This window comes from Macaca thibetana, chromosome X, assembly GCF_024542745.1.
Source record: "Macaca thibetana thibetana isolate TM-01 chromosome X, ASM2454274v1, whole genome shotgun sequence".
NCBI lineage: Eukaryota > Metazoa > Chordata > Mammalia > Primates > Cercopithecidae > Macaca > Macaca thibetana.
In genome coordinates, this window is record NC_065598.1 from 73427716 (window position 1) to 73447882 (window position 20167).

Consider the following 20167-nt stretch of genomic DNA (forward strand, 5'->3'; position numbering starts at 1 on the left):
TTTGGCATAAGATTTGGTGGCCCCTCTGATCCTATGTGAAAACCTTGACAGAATCATTAGGTGTTTTTCTTTCAAATATGTAGATTTCATGCATGAAACCTTTGACTTCTGCTCTCTAGGAGACAGCTTCAAGTTTGGCAACGAAGGGGTAGGAGTGAAGGGAGGGGCAAGCTGGCATGACTGCACTGCTCAGTGGTTCTGAACAAAGTTCAACCCCAAGCCAGTCTGAAGAGCAGTCCCTAGCAGCAAGACTCTCCTTCCCCTCCCTACACACTCTTTTCATTCCCACTGCCACTGCCAAATGTTGTTCATGCTCAAAAAATAAGCAGTGACTGAGCCTACCAGGCCCAGGCACGAGGAGCTTGTCAGAGCCATCAGGGCAGGTGCCCTCCCAACAGAAATATAATCAAAGGCTTGGAATAATAAATAGAATTTATCTTACGTTACCTTCAAGTCACTGCAGTGCTCAGCCACTGAAATCCTAGCTGTGTAGTTAGAAAGACATCATGTCCAGGGCTTTAGCAGGGCCACAGGTCACGTGGGCTCTGTCCAATTTGCCTGGAGTGCAGCACCAGCCTTCCTCCTCCTGAAGAGGCTGGCTGTTGGGGACTGCATTCCTTCTCTCTGGAGTAGCTGGAGCTACACTGCCTTTTCTGCACTTCTCAAACTGCAGTTCACCAGCTGGTATATGTCAAGGAAGAACCAGGAAAGAGGGAGAAGGGCACCAGAGAGGAGAGATCCTCTCTCTTGGAAAGATGCATTCACCATCAGCCATCTAACTCCGTAGCTCAACAGGAGGATCAGAGCATAATTCAGTTTGTCATTTCTGGGGCTCCCTTGTATGCAACAGAAAATGGAAGAACCACCAGGCCCAGTGGCTCACACCTATAATCCCAGCACTTCAGGGGTCGGAGGTGGGAGGATTGCTTGAGCCCAGGAGTTTGAGAGTGACCAGCCCTGTCAATATAGCAAGACCTCATCTACAAAAAATTTAAGAACAATTAGCTGGACACGGTGGTGCATGCTTGTAGTCCCAGTTACTTGGGAGGCTGAGGTGCAGGGATTGCTTGAGCTCAGGAGGTCGAGGCTACGGCGAGCCATAATTGCACCACTGCGCTCCAGCCTAGGAGACAGAGCGAGACACTGGCTCTAACGACAAACAAAAAAAAAACCTCAGGATTTTTTATTTAATAATTCATTTAAAATAACAATAAAGCTGTTACACATGAACATAAATAACATTTTTATGAAAAATAACTATATTCTCGGGGGCCGGGCGCGGTGGCTCAAGCCTGTAATCCCAGCACTTTGGGAGGCCGAGACGGGTGGATCACGAGGTCAGGAGATCGAGACCATCCTGGCTAGCACGGTGAAACCCCGTCTCTACTAAAAAATACAAAACAAAAAAAACTAGCCGGGCGAGGTGGCGGGCGCCTGTAGTCCCAGCTACTCGGGAGGCTGAGGCAGGAGAATGGCGTGAACCTGGGAGGCGGAGCTTGCAGTGAGCTGAGATCCGCCCCCTGCACTCCAGCCCGGAGGACAGAGCGAGACTCCGTCTCAAAAAAAAAAAAAAAAAGAAAAGAAAAATATATTCTCAAAAACTCAGTTAGAAGCATGATATTGTTATATATTTTTCCAAACCTCTTTGATGTCTGTCTTGATAGAAGACGGCTGGATTCTCATATCTGCTTCTGCATTCAATCTGTTGTTATACATTATTTTGCCTGAAGTATCAGGAGAAAATCTGGCCTCTAATAAATATGAAATTGCAAAAGAGAAGACTTCACAGACCCCTAGGAGTCCTCGGGCCACACTTTGAGAATCACTGATCTACAGATTTAACAAGCCCTCAAGTGATTCTTATAAGAATAGGTAACAAACGCTGCATTTGGTCATGTGAGACATAACAAATCTCCTTTGTCTCTAGTTCTCAGCTCCAGTCTGTTGTGGATCAGGCACCGTTCGGTCTAGCTCTGTAGATGCACTCCTCTCATGTTTTACTAAGAAGACCCAAGCCATCCAATAGCGGCTTCCTAGCAATCATTTTGCGGGGGTTCTTTAGTTTTGCTTTTCTCTTTTAAAGAAAACATTTTTTGAATATTTTATTGTGGTAAAATATATATAACAAAATTTGCCATTTTACCATTTTTAAGTGTACAACTCAAGGATATTAATTGTATTTACAGTGTTGTGCAGTCATCACCACCATATTTCCAAAACTTTTTCATCACTCCAAACAAAACCTCTGAAACCATTAAGCAATATCTCCTTTTTAGCCCTTCCTCCTAGTCCCTGGTGAGCTCTAATCTACTTTCTGTCTCTGTGGATTTTCCTATTCGGAACATTTCATGTAAATGGAATCATACAATATACAGTCTTTTGTGACTGACTTCTTTCACGTAGCATGATGTTTCAAAGGTTCATCTACATTGTAGCATGTAGCAATACTGCATTCCTTTTTATGGCTGAATAGTATTCCATTGCATTAATATACTACATTTCATTTCATTTATCAGTTGCTAGACATTTGGGTTGTTTCCACTTTTCAGCTGTTACGAATAATGCTATGAACATTCATGTACAAGTTTATATAAATACATGTTTTCATATCTCCTAGGTATATAGCTAGCAGTGGAATTGCTGGGTTATACACTACCTCTATGGTCAACCAGATGAGGATCTGCTAACAGTTTTTCAAAAAGGCTGCACCATTTTGCATTCCCACCAATAATATGTGGTACTGCAGCCTTGACCTCTCGGGCTCTGGTGATCCTCTCACCTCAGCCTCCCCAGTAGCTGGGACTACAGGCACACACCATCCTGCTAGCAATTTTTTTGTATTTTTTGTAGAGACAGGATCTCATCGTGTGACCCAGGCTGGTCTTGAACTCCTGGGCCCAAGTGATCCTCCTGTCTCGGCCTCCCAAAGTGCCGGGATTACAGATGTGAGCCACTGCACCCAACCTCTCTTGGCTTTTGAAATATACAATAGGCCGAGTGCAGTGGCTTATGCTTTTAATCCAAGCACTTTGGGAGGCTGAAGTAGGCGGATCATTTGAGGTCAGGAGTTTGAGACCAGCCTAGCCAACATGGTGAAACCCCATCTCCACTTAAAATACAAAAAATTAGCCAGGCATGGTGGTGCATGCCTGTAATCCCAGGTACTCGGGAGACTGAGGCAGGAGAATTACTTGAACCTGGGAGGTGGAGGTTGCAGCGAGCCAAGATCACACCACTGCACCACTCCAGCCTGGGTAACACAGCGAGACTCTGTCTCAAAAAAAAAAAAAAGAAAGAAATATACAATATATTATTATTGCCTATAGCCACCCTATTGTGCAATAAATCTCAAAATTTATTCCTCCTGTCTAACTGAAACTTTGTATCCTTTGACCAGTAACTCCCTAGTCCCTCCTTCAGACCCCTTCTCCACCCCTTAGCCTCTGGTAAACACTATTCCATTCTCTACTTCTATGAGTTAACTCTTTTCATTTCCACATGTGAGATCATGCTGTATTTGTCTTTCTGTGTCTGCTTATTTCATGTGGCATAATATCTTCTACTGTTACAAATGTTGGAATTTCCTTCTTTTGTATGGCTGAATAGTATTCCATTATGTAGATATACCACATTTTCTTTATTCATTCATCTGCTGATGGACACTTACGTTGATACATCTTGTCTATTGCGAAATATGCTGCAATGAAGATGAGAGTGCAGATATCCCTTTAATATACTGATTTCAATTCCTTTGGATATATATCCAGAAGTGGGATTGCCAGATCAATGACATTTCTATTTTTAGTTTTTTGAGGAACCTCTATATTGTCTTCCATTATGAAGTATTCATTTGCATTCTCACCAACACTGCAGGGGCTCCCTTTTCTTCACATCCTCACAAATACTCATTATCTTTCCTCTTTTTGATAAAATTTGTTATGGCCATAATAAAAAAAATAATGGGTGTTAGTGTGGATATGGTGAAAAGAGAACACTATTACACTGCTAGTGGGAATGTAAACTAGTACAACCACTGTGGAAAATAGTTTGGAGATTCCTTAAAGAACTGAAAATAGATCTACCATTTGATCCAGCAATCCCACTCCTGGGTATTTACCCAGAGAAAAATAAGTTATCTATATGAAAAAGATACTTGCACATGCATGTTTACAGCCGCACAATTTGCAATTGCAAAAATACGGAACCAGCCCAAATGTCCATCAATCAAAGAGTGGATAAAGAAAATGTGATATATATACACACCATGGAACACTACTTAGCCATAAAAATGAATGAAATAATGGCATTTGAAGCAACTTGAATGGAATTGGAGACCATTATTCTAAGTGAAGTAACTCAGGAATGGAAAACCAATCATCATATGTTCTCACTCATAAGTGGGAGCTAAGCTATGATGACACAAAGGCATAAGAATGATACCATGGACTTTGGGGACTTGGGGGAAACAGTGGGAGGGGGATGAGGGTTAAAAGACTACACACTGGGTACAGTGTACACTGCTCTGCTAAGGGATGCACCAAAATCTCAGAAATCACCACTAAAGAACTTACTAATGTAACTAAACACCACCTGTTCCCCAAAAAGCTATTGAAAATAAAAATAAAAACCATTCTAACAGGTGTGAGATGATAGCTCATTGTGATTTTAATTTGCATTTCCCTGTGATTAGTGATACTAAACATTTTTTCATGACCCGGTTGGCTATTTGTATGTCTTCCTTTAAGAAATACCTGTTCAGGGCCAGGCGCGGTGGCTCATGCCTGTAATCTCAGCACTTTGGGAGGCCGAGGCGGGTAGATCACAAGGTCAGGAGATCGAGCCCATCCTGGCTAACACAGCGAAACCCCGTCTCTACTAAAAATACAAAAAATTAGCCAAGCCTGGTGGTGGGCGCCTGTAGTCCCAGCTACTTGGGAGGCTGAGTCAGGAGACTGGCGTGAACCCTGGAGGTGGAGCTTGCAGTAAGCCGAGAGAGCGCCACTGCAGTCCATCCAGCCTGGGCAACAGAGAGAGACTCCATCTCAAAAAAAAAAAAAAAAAAGAAAGAAAGAAAAAGAAAAGAAAGGAAAAGAAATACCTGTTCAGAGACCAGGCGCGGTGGCTCACGCCTGTAATCTTGTAATCTCAGCACTTTGGGAGGCTGAGGTGGGCGGATCATGAGTTCAGGAGATAGAGACCATCCTAGCTAACACGGTGAAACCCCGTCTCTACTAAATATACAAAAAATTAGCCAGGAATGGTGGCAGGTGCCTGTAGTCCCAGCTACTCGGGAGGCTGAGGCAGGAGAATGGCGTGAACCCGGGGTAGGTGGAGTTTACGGTGAGCCAAGATCACGTCACCGCACTCCAGACTGGGTGACAGAGTGAAACTCTGTCTCAAAAAAAAAAAAAAGAAATACCTGTTCAGGTCCTTTGCCCATTTTTATAAGTTTAAAAAATAATTTCACCTTTTATTTTAGATCCTGGGGGTGTATGTGCAGGTCTGTCACCTAGGAACACTACAGGATGCTAAGGTTTGGAGTATGGATGATCCTATCACCCACTTTACCCATCTTTTAATCAGGTTGTTTGTTTTCTTGCTGTTGAGTTTCCTATATATTTTGTATATTAACCCTTTATCAGATTCTTCCTCTCCATGGTTGTCTGTTTGTTAATTGTTTCCTTTGTTGTGCAAAAACCTTTAAGTTTGATGTAATTCCCTTTGCCTATTTTTTCTCGTGTTGCCTGTATTTTCAGGATCATATCAAAAAAAAAAAAAAAAAAAAAAAAAACCATTGCTCAGACCAGTGTTGTTGAGTGTTTCCCCTATGTTTTCTTCTAGTAGTTTTGTAGTTTCAGGTCTTATATTTAAGTCTTCAAATAATTTTGAGTTGGTCTTTGTACATGGTGTGAAATAAGGATCAAATTTCATTCTTCCGCATGTGGCTATTCAATTTTCCCAACATCATTTACTTCTAATTTCCTCATTGTGTGTCCTTGGCACCTTTGTTGAAAAGCAATTGACTGTAAATTCATGAGTTTATTTCTGGGCTATCGATCCTGTTCCATTGGTTGACGTGTCTTTTTTATGCCAGTACCATGCTGTTGTAATCACCATCATCTTGTAATATAGTTTGAAACCAGGGAGTGTTATACCTCCAACTTTGTTCATTTTGCTCAAGATAGTTTTGGCTTTTGGGGGTATTTTGTGGTTCCATATGAATTTAAGAATTTTTTTTTTCTATTTCTGTGAAAAATAATACTGGAATTTTGACGGTGGTTGCATTGAATCTGTCTTTTGCTTTGGGTAGTATGGCCACTTTAAGAATATTAATTCTTCTGATCCATGAACATGGGATACATTTTTATTTATTCACATTTTCTTCTATTTATTTCACTAGTGTTTTATACTGTTTAGTATGCAATTCTATTACCTCCTTGGTTAAATTTACTACTAAGCATTTTTACTATTGTTGCTGCTATTGTAAATGGGATTGCTTTCTTAATTTTTGTATCCTGCAACTTTACTAAATTTAGTTATCAGTTCTAACAGTTTTTGGGTGGAGCCTTTAAGGTTTTCTACATATAAGGTCATGTAGGCCAGGCATGGTAGCTCATGTTTGTAATCCTAGCACTTTGGGAAACCAAGGTGGGAGTTTCACACGAACCTCAGAGTTCAAGATCAACCTGGGCAACATAGGAAGACTCCGTCTTTACAAAAAAATTAAAATAAAAATAGGAGAACCAGAGCAAGATGGCAGAATAGAAGGCTCCACTGATGATTCCCCACCCACAAGGACACCTATTTAACAACTATCTACACAGAAAAGACACCTTTATAAGAACCAAAAATTAGGTGAACATTCATAGTACCTGCTTTTAACTTCATATTGCTGAAAGAGGCACAGAAGAGGTATTAAAAAAGAAAAAGTCCTGAATCACCACTGGCAATGGCAGCATGGTACAGAGTGTCCCTTGGTGCTGGGGGAGGGAGAACACAGCAATTGTGAAGCATTTAACTAAATGCTGTTAGAGCAGAAAGGAAAACTAAACCAAACTCAGCCGATGACCACCCATGAAGGGAGTATTTAAATCTGCCCTAGCCAGAGGGGAATTGCTGATCCCAGCAGTCAGAACTTGAGTTCCTGCAGATCTTGCCACCAAGGGCTGCAATGTTCTATATCTCCAAGTAAACTTGAAAGGCAGTCTAGGCCATAAGGACTTCAACTGTTAGGCGAGTCCTAGTGCTGAACTAGGCCCAGAAACAGTGGACTTTTGGGGGTGCAGGGCATGCGACATACTGAGATACCAGCTGGAACAGCCAAGGGAGTGCTGGCATCACCCCTGCCCTAACCACAGGCTGCACAGCTCATGGCTCCAAAAGAGACCTCTTCCTTCTGCTTGAAGAGAGGAGAGGGAAGAATGGGAAGGACTTTGTCTTGAAGCTTGGATACCAGCTCAGCCACAGCAGGCTAGGGCACTGGCCAGTGTTGTGAGGCCCCTCTTCCAGGCCCTAGCTCCAAGATAACATTTCTAGACACACCCTGACCAGAAAGGAACCTGCTGACTTGAAAGAAAGTTCTCAGTCCTGTCAGCATTCATCACCAGTTAACTGAAGAGCCCTTGAGCTCTGAATAACCAGAAGTGATACCCAGGTACTACACTGAGGGCCTTCAGTGAGCCTCTGAAACTTGCTGGATTCAGGTGAGACTCAGCACATTACCAGCTGTGGTGGCTACTAGGCAAAACCCCTTCTGCTTGAGAAAAGCAGAAGAAAAAGTAAAGGGGACTTTGTCTTGCAACTTAGGTACCAACCATCATGGCCACAGGGGGATAGAGCACCAAGTGGGCTCCTGGGGTCCCAAATTCCATGACTTGACTCTTGGACGGCATTTCTCAACCTGACCTGGACCAAAGAGGAGCCCATTTCCCTGAAGGGTGAGTCCCAGGCCAAGCAGCATTTACCACAAGCTGACTTAAGAGGTATTGGGCCTTAAGGGAACATCTGCGGTAGTCTGGCAGCTCTCATGGTCTGGGGTGGTGGTGGCTATAAGGTGAGTGCTCCTCTGCCTTTGGAAAGGTGAGGCAAGAGTGAGAAAGACTGCATCTTGTGGCATGATTGCCAGCTCAGCCACAGTACATAGAACACCAGGTAGAGGTCTAAGGTTTTGACTCCATTTCCTAACTCCTGAACAGCACTTCTGGACCAACCCAGGGCCTGGGAGACCTCGCCACCTTGATGGGAAAGATGGAGGCCTAGCAGGCTTTGCCCCTGGGCTGACTGTAGAGCCCCAGGGCCTAGAGAGAACATAGGCAGTAGCTAGGGAGTAGTTACAGCAGGCTTTGGGTGAGGTCCAGTGCTGTGCTGGCTTTAGGTCTAACCCAGCACAGTCATAGTAGTGGTGGCCACAGGGGTGCTTGTGTCATTCCACCCCCAGCTTTACGTGGCTCAGAAAAAAAAGAGAGAAACTCTGATTGTTTGGGAGATAGTAAGGAAAGAGAACAAGAGTCTCTGCCTGGTAATCCAGAGAGGTCTCCTGGATCTTGTCCAAGACCATCAAGGTAGTACCTCTATGAGTCTGCAAGAACCACAGTGTTACTGGGCTTGGGGTGCCCCCTAAAGCAGATATGGCTGAGGTTACAATACTCAAGTCCTTTCAAATATCTAAAAAGCCCTCCCAAGATGAATGGGTACAAATAAACCCAGACAGTGAAGACTACAATAAATAATTCTTCAATACCCAGACACCAACAAATATCTACAAGCATCAACACTATCCAGGAAAACAGGATCTCACCAAATGAACTAAACAAGACACCAGGGATCAACACTGGAGAAATAGAGATACATGATCTTTCAGACAGAGAATTCAAAATAGCTGTGTTCAGGAAACTCAAAGAAATTCAAGGTAACACAGAGAAGGAATTCAGAATTATATCAGATAAATTTAATGAAGAGATTACAATAATTAAAAAGACTCAATCAGAAATGCCTAAGCAAAAAAATGCAATAGGCATACTAAAAAATGCATCAGAGTCCTTTAATAGCAGAACTAATCAAGCAGAAGAGAGAATTAGTGAGCCTGAAGACAGTTTATTTGAAATACACAGTCCAAGGAAACAAAAAAAAAAAAGAATAAAAAATGATGAAACACACTGACAGGATCTAGAAAATAGCCTCAAATGGGCAAATCTAAGAATTATAGGCCTTAAAGAGGAGGTAGAGAAAGAGATAGGGTAGAAAGTTTATTCAAAGGGCTGATAACAGAGAACTTCCCAAACCTAGAGAAAGATATCAATATTCAAGAAAAAGGTTACAGAACACCAAGCAGATTTAACCCAAAGAATACTACCTCAAGGCATTTAATAATCAAACTCCCAAAGATCAAGGATAAAGAAAGGGTCCTAAAAATGGCAAGAGAAAAGAAGCAAATAACATACAATGGAGCTCCAATAATAATAAGTACACAGAAAAACACAATATTATAACACTGTAATTGTGGTGTGCAAACTACTCTTATCCTAAATAGAAAGACTAAACAATGAACCAATCAAATATAATAACTAGAACAACTTTTCAAGATATAGTCAGTACAATAATAATATATAAATAGAAACAATGAGAAGTTAAAATGCAGAAAAATTTAAGTTAAGGAATAGAGTCTATTAGTTATATTTTTGCTTGTTTGTTTATGCAAACAGTGTTAAAGTTGTTATCAGGTTAAAATAATGGGATATAAGATAGTATTTGTAAGCCTCATGGTAACCTTGAACTAAAGAATATACAATGGATACACAAAAAATAAAAAGCAAGAAACTAAAACATAACACCAGAGAAAACCACTTCCAAAAAAAGAAGAGAGGAAGAAAAGAAAGAGGGAAGAGAAGACCAGAAAAAACAACCAGAACACAAATAACAAAATGGCAGGAGTAAGTCCTTAAGTATCAATAATACTATTGAATGTAATGTATGTAACGAATATAATATTGAATGTAAATGGACTCAACTCTCCCATGAAAAGACATAGAGTGGCTGAATGGATGAAAAACCAGAGCCATTGATCTGTTGCCTACAAGAAACACACTTCACCTATAAATACACATATAGACTGAAAATAAAGGGATGGAAAAATATATTCCATGCTAATGGAAACCAAAAAAGAGTAGGAGTAGCTCTACTTGTATTAGACAAAATAGAGTTCAAGACAAAAACTATAAGAAGAGACAAAGAAGGTCACTATATAATGATAAAGATGTCAATTCAGCAAGAAGACATAATTTTAAATATATAGGCACCCAAAACTTGAGCACCCAGATATATAAAGCAAATATTATTAGAATAGAAAGAGAGATAGGCCCCAATGTAATAATATCTGGAGACTTTAACACCCCATTTTCAGCATTGGACAGGTCTTCCAGACAGAAAATCAACAAAGGAACATGGGACTTAACCGGCACTATAGACCAAATAGATCTAATAGTTATTTACGGAACATTTCTTCCAATGGTTTCAGAATACACATTCTTTTCCTCAGCACATGGATCCTTCTCAAGGATAGACCACATGTTAGGTCACAAAATAAGCCTTAAGACATTCAAAAGAAAAACTGAAACAATATCAAGAATCTTCTCTGACCACAATGGAATAAAATTAGAAATCAATAGCAAGTAGAATTTTGGAAACTATATAAATACATGGAATTTAAACAATATGCTTCTGAATGGCCAATGGGTCAATGAAGAAATTAAGAAGGAAATTGAAAAATGTATTGAAACAAATGATAATGGAAACACAACGTACCAAAACCTATGAGATATAGCAAAAGCAGTACTCAGAGGAAAGTTTAAAGCTGTCAGTGCCTACACCAAAAAAGAGGAAAGCCTTCAGGCCAAGTGCGGTGGCTCACACCTGTAATCCCAGCACTTTGGGAGGCCAAGGTGGGCAGATTACCTTAGGTCAGGAGTTCAAGACCAGCCTGACCAATATGGTGAAACTCTGTCTCTACTAAAAAAATACAAAAATTAGCCAGACATGGTGGCAGGCACCTGAAATCCCAGCTACTCAGGAGGATGAGGCAGAAGAATCACTTCAACCTGGGAGGCAGAGGTTACAGTGAGCCAAGATCACTCCACTTTACTCCAGCCAGTGACAGAGTGACACTCCGTCTCAAAACAAAAAACAAAAAAAAACAAAAACAAAACCAAAAAAAAACAGAGAAAGAGAGAGAGAGGAAAGCCTTCAGTTAAATATCTAAAGATGCATCTTAAAGAATTAGAAAAGCCATGATCTGCCTCCAGGTTCAAGCAGTTCTCATGCCTCAGCACTGAGTAGCTGGGACTACAGGCACGCCACCATGCCCAGCTAATTTTTGTATTTTTTTAGTAGAGACAGGTTTTCGCCATGTTGGCCAGGCTGGTCTTGAAATTCTGGCCTCAGGTGATCTGCCCGCCTCAGCCTCCCAAAGTGTTGGGATTACAGGCATGAGCCACTGTTCCCAGCTAAAATAAAAAAAATTTTTAAAGCAGTCTTTAAGACTCATTCTTCCAGACAGGCACAGTGGCTCTTGCCTGTAATCCCAGCACTTTGGGAGGCTGAGGCAGGTGGATCACCTTAGGTCAGGAGTTCAAAACCAGCCTGACCAACATTGAGAAACCCCATCTCTACTCAAAATACAAAATTAGCCTGGTGTGGTGGTGCATGCCTGTAATCCCAGTTACTTGGGAGGCTGAGGCAGGAGAACAGCTTGAACCCAGGAGGTGGAGGTTGTGGTGAGCTGAGATTGCACCATTGCACTCCAGCCTAGGCAACAAGAGTGAAACTCCGTCTAAAAAAATTAAAATAAAATAAAAAACTCATTCTTCCTTTCTACTCTCAGAGAGCCTTCCTGCAGCTCTGAAAGCTATGTTCTTTCATAGGGCCCTTGATTTCAACTCCTCTACAACAGCCCTTGTATTTTCAACATGTTCAGATTTATCTGGTTCTTGAAGAGCTTCCTAAATATACGATTAAGGGATGAATCTATCAAGAAAAATATCAAAAAGTTTGTAAACTCCTAAACATAAAAAAGCAAACTCAAAAGATTTAAAAAACTGGTTAAGTATTTGCCACAAAAGAAAAACATTATTACCTTTAACTAAATATAGGACTCATATAAATATAACGAAACCAGCAAGCTTCCAATACAATATGGGCTATGAACATAGACAACTCACAAAAGAAGATACGTAACTTGCAAAAAAAAAGCAGCATATTTCCACCTCTAAAGTAATTAATAAAATGCAAAATTATGAAATCCATTTTCATCAAATTAACAAAGTTTTTTTAAAAAAATAATAATACTCAAAACCAACGAGGGGCTGGGCATGGTCTCTCATACCTATAATCCCAGTGCTTTGGGAGGCTGAGGAGGGAGGATCACTTGAGACCAGGGGTTTGAGAAGAGCCTGGGCAATATAGTGAGACTCCTATCTCTACAAAAAATTTAAAAACTAGCTGAGCATGGTTGTGTGCACCTGTAGTCCCAGCTACTCAGGAGGCTGAAGTGAAAGCATCACTTGAGGCCAAGAGTCTAAGGCTGCAGTGAGCTATGATCATGCCAGTGTACCCTAGCCTGGGCAAAAGAGTGAGACCTTGTCTCTAAACAACAATAACACCAGCAACCAAGAAAACTACTGAATCCACTTCTAAGGATGTATTCATAAGGATGCTCATTGTAGCATTATCTATAAAAGCAAAAAGAAAACACCTAACTTTCAATGACAGAAAAATAGCTATAAGTTATGGTACCTCACTATAATCAATTAATATGCAGCCAACTTAAAATGAGGTTGATAAATATCTTAAACAACCAAAGCATTCTTTCAGAAAAGCAGAATATGGAATTATATTACACTATGGTTTTAATTATTTAAGTATACCACACACACAGACACGCATCACTTAACAATGCACTATGTTCTAAGAAATGCATCATTAGGCAATTTTGTCATTGTGTGAACATCACAGAATGTACTTATACAAACCTAAATAGTATATCTTAGTACACAGTTAGGCTATATGGTATAGCCTATTGCTCCTAGGCTACAAATCTGTACAGCATGTTACTGTCCTGAATACCGTAGGCAATTGGAACACAATGGTATTTGTGTATCTAAACATAGCAGAGGCACAGTAAAAATATGATACAAAAGATTTTTAAAACGGTTCACTTGTATAGGGCACTTACCATAAATGGGGCTTGCAGGAACGGAAATTGCTCTGGGAGAGTCAATGAATGAATGGTGAATGAATGTGAGGGTCAAAGATATTACTGTACACTACTGTAGACTTTATAAGCACTGTATACATAGGCTACATTAAATTTATAAAAATTATTTTTCTTTGCCTTTGAAGAAATAATTTTGACTGAGATGAACATATATTTTTTCTTTCTTCAATAATAAAATTATTATTTTATAATAATACCATTATTTTATAATATACCATTATTTTATAAAAATACCATAACTTTTAAATTTCATACAGTTTTTAGTTTTTTTTACTCTTTTGTAATAACACTTAGCTTTAAACACAAACACATTGTATAGCTATACGAAAACATTTTCTTTATATCCTTATACTATAAGCTTTTTCCTCTTTTTAAATTTTGTTTTACTTTTTAAACACTTCTGTTAAAAATGAAGACCTAGGCCGGGCATGGTGGCTCACGCTTATGATCCCAGCACTTTGGGATCCGGCCGTGGCGGGCGGATCACAAGGTCAGGAGTTCGAGACCAGCCTGGCCAACACAGTGAAACCTTGTCTCTACTAAAAATACAAAAATTAGATGGACGTAGTGGTGGGCTGGGCACCTGTAATCCCAGCTACTCAGGAGTCTGAGGCAGGAGAATCGCTTGAACCTGGGAAGCGGATGTTGCAGTGAGCCGAGATCACGCCACTGCACTCCAGCCTGGGCGACAGAGCTAGACTCCATCTCAAAAAAAAAAAAAAAAGAAACACGAAGACATAAATACATTTATTAGCCCAGGCCTACATAGGGTCGGGACCATCAATATCACTGTCTTCCTCCAAATTTTGTCCTACTAGAAGGTCTTTGGGGGCAATAGCATGCATGGAGCTTTCATTGACAACAATGCCTTCTTCCTGAATATTTCCTAAAGGACTTGCCTGTGGCTATTTTACAGTTAACATTTTTTATAAGTAGGAGTAAACTATAATGATAAAAAGTACAATATAGTAAATACATAAACCAGTAACATAGTCATTTATCATTATCAAGTATTATGTACTGTACTTAATTGTATTGCTATACTTTTTAAAATTTTTTGTGTGTTTATTTATTTATAGATTTGTTGAGACAGAGTCTCACTCTGTTGCCCAGGCTGGAGTGAAGTGGTGTGATCTCATCTCACTGCCACCTCTGCCTCCTGGGTTCAAGTGATTCTCCTGCCTTAACCCCCTGAGTAGCTGGGATTACAGGTGCCACCACCATGCTCCAGCCCACAGGGATTTTTCCTTTTAAGAAAAAGTCATAGGATTTGATGATTCGGATATCATTGGTTCCTATCAAGAAAGTACCTTCTGTAGAGGAGTATGAGCAGAAGGCATGTTGCTGGGCCTAAGGGGTAAACAAGAGAGTAGAGGGAACTGTAGGCTTCAAGTAAAGACCAGGCTTTCAAGAAGTTTGGCAGACAAAAGGGAAGACAGGGCCATGGCTTGAGAAGGAAGCAGAAAAGGCATATTTTGTGTTTGTTTTTAGGATAGGAAAGACTTTGAGGCCTAAAACAGATGCATTGATAGCTATGTATGCACTCTTACGAAGGTAGCATAAAGTAGTGTAGCACAGGCTCTGGGGCCATGAGTACCTGGGTTCAAATTCTGGTTTTGCCAGTTACCATAGGCAAGTCACTTATCCTCTCTGTGCCTCAGTTTTTTAATCAGTAAAATGGGAAACATTACAATACCTACCTCAGAATTGTTGCACGTAACAAATGGGATAATATTTGTAAAATATTTAGAACAATAACACAAAGTAAGTTGAGCAAAAATCACATGCAGGATATGATTGGATTTGGTTTCAATTTTGGTAAACTTATTTTCCTTATTGTAAAAGAGATATATATGCCTTTAAAAAAAGTAGCTTTAAGGGGACCTCTACAAGACTTGGGTCACAGAGCAGACCAGCATCAATGCCATAGCTCCAATAGAGCCTGCAGTCATGGTGCCTAGAAGCAGTATGATTGCTCCACCCCACTTGCCTAATGGGGCTTGGCTCCAGCTCCCAGTCCAGTATTCCTGCTTTGGTCTGAACTTGGTGAGCCACTGGACCCAACACTACCACTGATATCAAAGCAAGCAGTGCTTGCTACAGCTTCCAGCCCAGCAGTCCCACTTTAATGTGATCTCAGCTGGAGGGGGCAGCTTCCTGTTGTCCCAGAAACACCCAGATGGCAGAGCATGCAACCCCTCCCACCCCCGCCACTGACAGCCAGGTGGGCAAAACTTGCTAGAGCTTCTGGCCCAGCAGTCCCACTACTGCGTGAACTCGGCTGAAGGGCACAGTTCCTGTTGTCCCAGAAAAATGGCAGAGCACATGACCCCACCCGCCCTCACCACTGATAGCCAGGTGGGCAACACCTACTAGAGTTTCCATCCCAGAAGTCCTGCTTCTTTGTGAACTCAGATGGAGGGCACAGCTTCCTATTGTCTCAGGAAACAACCAGATGGCAGAGTGTGCAACCCCACCTGTCTCCACCACCAGTAGCCAGGCAAGCCACACCTGCTAGAACTTCTGGCCCAGAAGCCTGTTTCTGACTGAATTTGCTGAGGGGCACAGCTTCTTATTGTCCTGGGAAACACCTGGATGGCAGAGCAAGCAACTCCACCCACCCCCACTTCTCATAGCCAGATGGGCCATGCCCACTAGAGCTTCCAACCAAGAGGTCCTACTTTCACCCGAACTCTGCAGGCACACACAACCCCATGTTACTCCAGGAAGCATGCGGGCAGCAGACTGGGGCCGACCTGGCAAGAGTACGGCTTTGCTGCCAACTGCTGCCCCTGCCTAAGGGAGACTTATGGACCAGAACACCCAACAAAAGAAATGCAGGCAAGAAGACAATAAGCTGTGGGGGCACTTCCAAGATGCAGGAGCAAACTAGAATTGAAGTCAGTCAACTGAACCACCTGATACCATAATTAAACCCCCAAGGGCATCAAAGAAGAAAAAAGAAAAAAAAAAGAAAAAAGAAAAAGAAATCATCCAAAGGACAGCAGCTTCAAAGATTGAAGAAGGCCACGCACAGTGGCTCATGCCTGTAATCCCAACACTTTGGGAGGCCAAGGCAGGTAGATCACCTGAGGTCAGGAGTCTGAGACCAGCCTGGCCAATATGGTGAAATCCCGTCTCTACTAAAAACATAAAAACTAGCTGGGCATGGTGGCAGGTGCCTGTAATCCTAGCTACTTGGGAGACTGAGGCAGGAGAATTGCTTGAACCCAGGAGACAGAGGTTCCAGTGAGCCAACACGGTGCCACTGCACTCCAGCCTCAGTGACAGAGTGAGCCTCCATCTCAAAAAAAAAAAAAAAAGATTGAAGGAACATCTGCCCACAAAAATGAGAAAGAACCAGGGCAAGAACTCAGGCAACTCAAAAAGCCAGTGTCTTCTTCTTGCCTCCAAACAACCAAACCAGTTCCCCAGCAGTAGTTCTTAACTAGTCTGAAATGGGTGAAATGTCAGAAATAGAATTGAGAATATGGATAGAAACAAAGATCATCAACATACAGGAGATAGTCAAAACGCAGTCTGAGAAATCTAAGGATTACAATAAAACAATACAGGAGGGGACAGACCAATGGCCACTATAAGAAAGAAACAAACTGATCTGATAGAGCTGAAAAACACAGTAGAAGAATTGTATAATGCAATCACAAATATTAACCACAGAGGTGACCAAGCTGAGGAAAGAATCTCAGATCTTGAAGACTGGCTCTCTGAAATAACTCAGTCAGACAAAAGTAAAGAATGAACAGTAAAGAAGAATGAACAAAACCTCCAAGAAATACAGGATTCTGTAGAGAGACCAAATCTATGACTCAATAGTGTCCCCAAAAGAGAGGGAGATAAACCAAGCAACTTGGAAAACATATTTTAGGATATCACCCATGAAAATTTTGCCAACCTCACTAGAGAGGCTGACATTCAAATTCGGGAAATGCAGACAACCCCCGTAAAATTCTACACAAGAAGATCATCCCCAAGACATAGAGTCATCAAATTTTCCAAGGTTGAAATGAAAGAAAAAAAACGTTAAATGCAGCTAGAGATAAGGGGCAGGTCCCCTACAAAAGGAACCCCATCAGGCTAACAGCAGACCTGTCATTAGAAACCCTACATACCAGAAGAGATTGGGGGCCTATATTCAGCATTCATAAAGAAAAGAAATTCCAACCAACCATTTCATATTCAGTTAATTAAGCTTCATAAGCGAAGGAGAAATAAGATCCTTTACATACAAGCAAATGCTAAGGGAATTCATTACCACCAGACATGCCTTACACACATCCTGAAGGGAGTGTTAAATATGGAAAGGAAAGACCATTACCAGCCACTACAAAAACACCCTTTAGTACATAGACCAGCAACACCCTTTAGTATATGACATAAAGCAGCCAGACAAACAAGTCTGTATATTAACCAGCTAACAACATAATGACAAGATCAAATCCACACATATCAATACTAACCTTGAATGTAAATGGGCTAAATGCCCCAATTAAAAGGCACAGAATCACAAGTTGGATAAAGAAATAAAACCCAATGGTATGCTGTCTACAAGAGACCCATCTCACATGCAATGACACACATAGGCTCAAAGGAAAAAAAAAATGGAGAGAAATGTACCAAATAAATGGAAAACATGAAAAGGCAGGGGTTGTTATTCTAATTTCAGACAAAACAGACTTTAAACCAACAAAGATCAAAAAAGACAAAGAAGGGCATTATATAATGGTAAATGGTTCAATTCAACAAGATGACCTAACTATGCTAAATATATATGCACCCAACACAGAAGTACCCAGATTCATAAAGCAAGTTCATAGAGACCCATGAAGAGACTCAGATAACCACACAGTAATAGTGGTAAATTTTACATACCACTGACAGCATTAGACATATCATCAAGGCAGAAAACTACCAAAGATATCTGGGATCTGAACCAACACTTGACCAAATGGACCTAACATACATCTATAGAACTCTCCACCACCAAACAATAAAATATACTTTCTTCTCATCTGCATGTGGCATGTACTCTAAAATCGATCACACAATCAGGCATAAAACAATCCTCAGCAAATTTTTTAAAAACCAAAATTATACCAACCATGCTCTCAGACCACAGTGCAATAAAAATAGAAACCAATGCTGGCCGGGCATGGTGGATCACACCTGTAATCCCAGCACTTTAGGAGGCCCAGTCAGATGGATCACTTGAGGCCAGGAGTTTGAGACCAGCCTGGCCAACATAGTGAAACCCTGTCTCTACTAAAAACACAAAAAATTAGGTGGGCATGGTGGCGCCTGCCTGTAATCCCAGCTACTCAGGAGGCTGAGGCAAGAGAATCACTTGAACCTGAGAGGCAGAGGTTGCACTGAGCTGACATCATGCCACTGCACTTCAGCCTGAGTGACAGAGCTAGAATCTGTCTCCAAGAAATAATAATAATAAAAGAAACCAATGTTAAGATAATCATTCAAAACCATACAATTACATGGCAATTAAACAACCTGATCCTGAATGACTTTTGGGTAAATAGTGAAATTAAGGCAGAAATCAAGAAATTCTTTGAAACCAGTGAGAACAAAGCTACATTATACCAGAATCTCTGGGACACTGTTAAAGCAGTGCTACGAGTTCAATGAATGACCATGTCAAAAAGTTAAAAAGATCTCAAATTAACAACCTAACATCACAATTAGAGGAACAAGAGCAAATCAACCCCAAGGCTAGCAGAAAGCAAGACATAACAAAAATTAGAGCTGAACTGAAGTAAATTGAGACACACAAGAAAATACAAAAAAATAAATCCAGGAGCTGGTTCTTTGAAAGAACAAATTAGATAGACCACTAGCTAGAGTAATAAAGAAAAAAAGATATATAGAAGATCTGAAAAACACAATCAGTAATGATGAAGGGGATATTACCAGTGACCCCACAGAAGAGACTATTATGAACACCTATATGCACACAATCTAGAAAACCCTTAAGAAATTCATAAAACCTCTTCAGATTGAACCAAGAAGAGATTGAATTCTCGAACAGAGCAATAATGAGTTCTGAAATTGATTTAGTAATGAAAAGCCTACCAACCAGAAAAAGCCCAGGACCAGATAGATTCACAGCTGAATTCTACCAGATGTATAAGGAAGAACTGATATAATTCCTACTGAAACTATTCCAAAAAATGGACACGGAGTGTATTAGGCCATTCTCACATTGTTATAAAGTATTGGAGACTGGGTAATTTATAAAGAAAAGTGTTTAATTGGCTCATGGTTCTGCAAGATGTACAGGAAACATAGTGCCATCTGCTTCTGAGGAGGCCTCAGGAAGCTTCCAATCATGACAGAAGGGGAACAGGGAGCAGGCATGTCACATGGTGGAAGCAGGAGCAAGAGAGAGAGGGAAGAGGTGCCACACACTTTTAAACAACCAGATCTCAAGAGAACTCGCTGGCTCTCATGAGGGCAACACCAAGAGGATGGTGCTAAACCATTCATGAGAAATTCACCCCAGTGATCCAATTAGCTCTCACCAGGCCCCACCTCCAACATTCGGGATTACCTTTCAACATGATATTTGGGCAGGGATACACCTCCAAAATATATCAACCAGGGACTCCCTAACTCATTATGTGAGGCCAGCATCATCCTGATATGAACACCTGGCAGAGACACAACAAAAAAAGAAAACTGGCCGGGCGCGGTGGCTCAAGCCTGTAATCCCAGCACTTTGGGAGGCCGAGACGGGCGGATCACGAGGTCAGGAGATCGAGACCATCCTGGCTGACACGGTGAAACCCTGTCTCTACTAAAAAATACAAAAAAACTAGCTGGGCGAGGTGGCAGGCGCCTGTAGTCCCAGCTACTCAGGAGGCTGAG

The 20167-nt window shown here is 41.2% G+C and overlaps 1 protein-coding gene across 28 annotated transcripts in view; it reads left to right on the plus strand.

Annotated features, from left to right (window-relative positions):
* Positions 1–20167, plus strand: part of LOC126946324 (cytochrome c oxidase subunit 7B, mitochondrial) — a 1159743-nt gene that overhangs the window by 717611 nt on the left and 421965 nt on the right. Inside the window, exon 1 of one of the 28 annotated variants that reach the window (XM_050776481.1) lies at positions 4460–4463. The exons of 26 other annotated variants lie outside the window; for them this stretch is intronic. The gene's annotated coding sequence lies outside the window, so the exon portion shown is untranslated. Of the gene's footprint in view, positions 1–4459; positions 4464–8033; positions 8038–20167 lie in introns of those variants that run through there. One more of the 28 variants, XM_050776490.1, reaches the window with a different exon arrangement.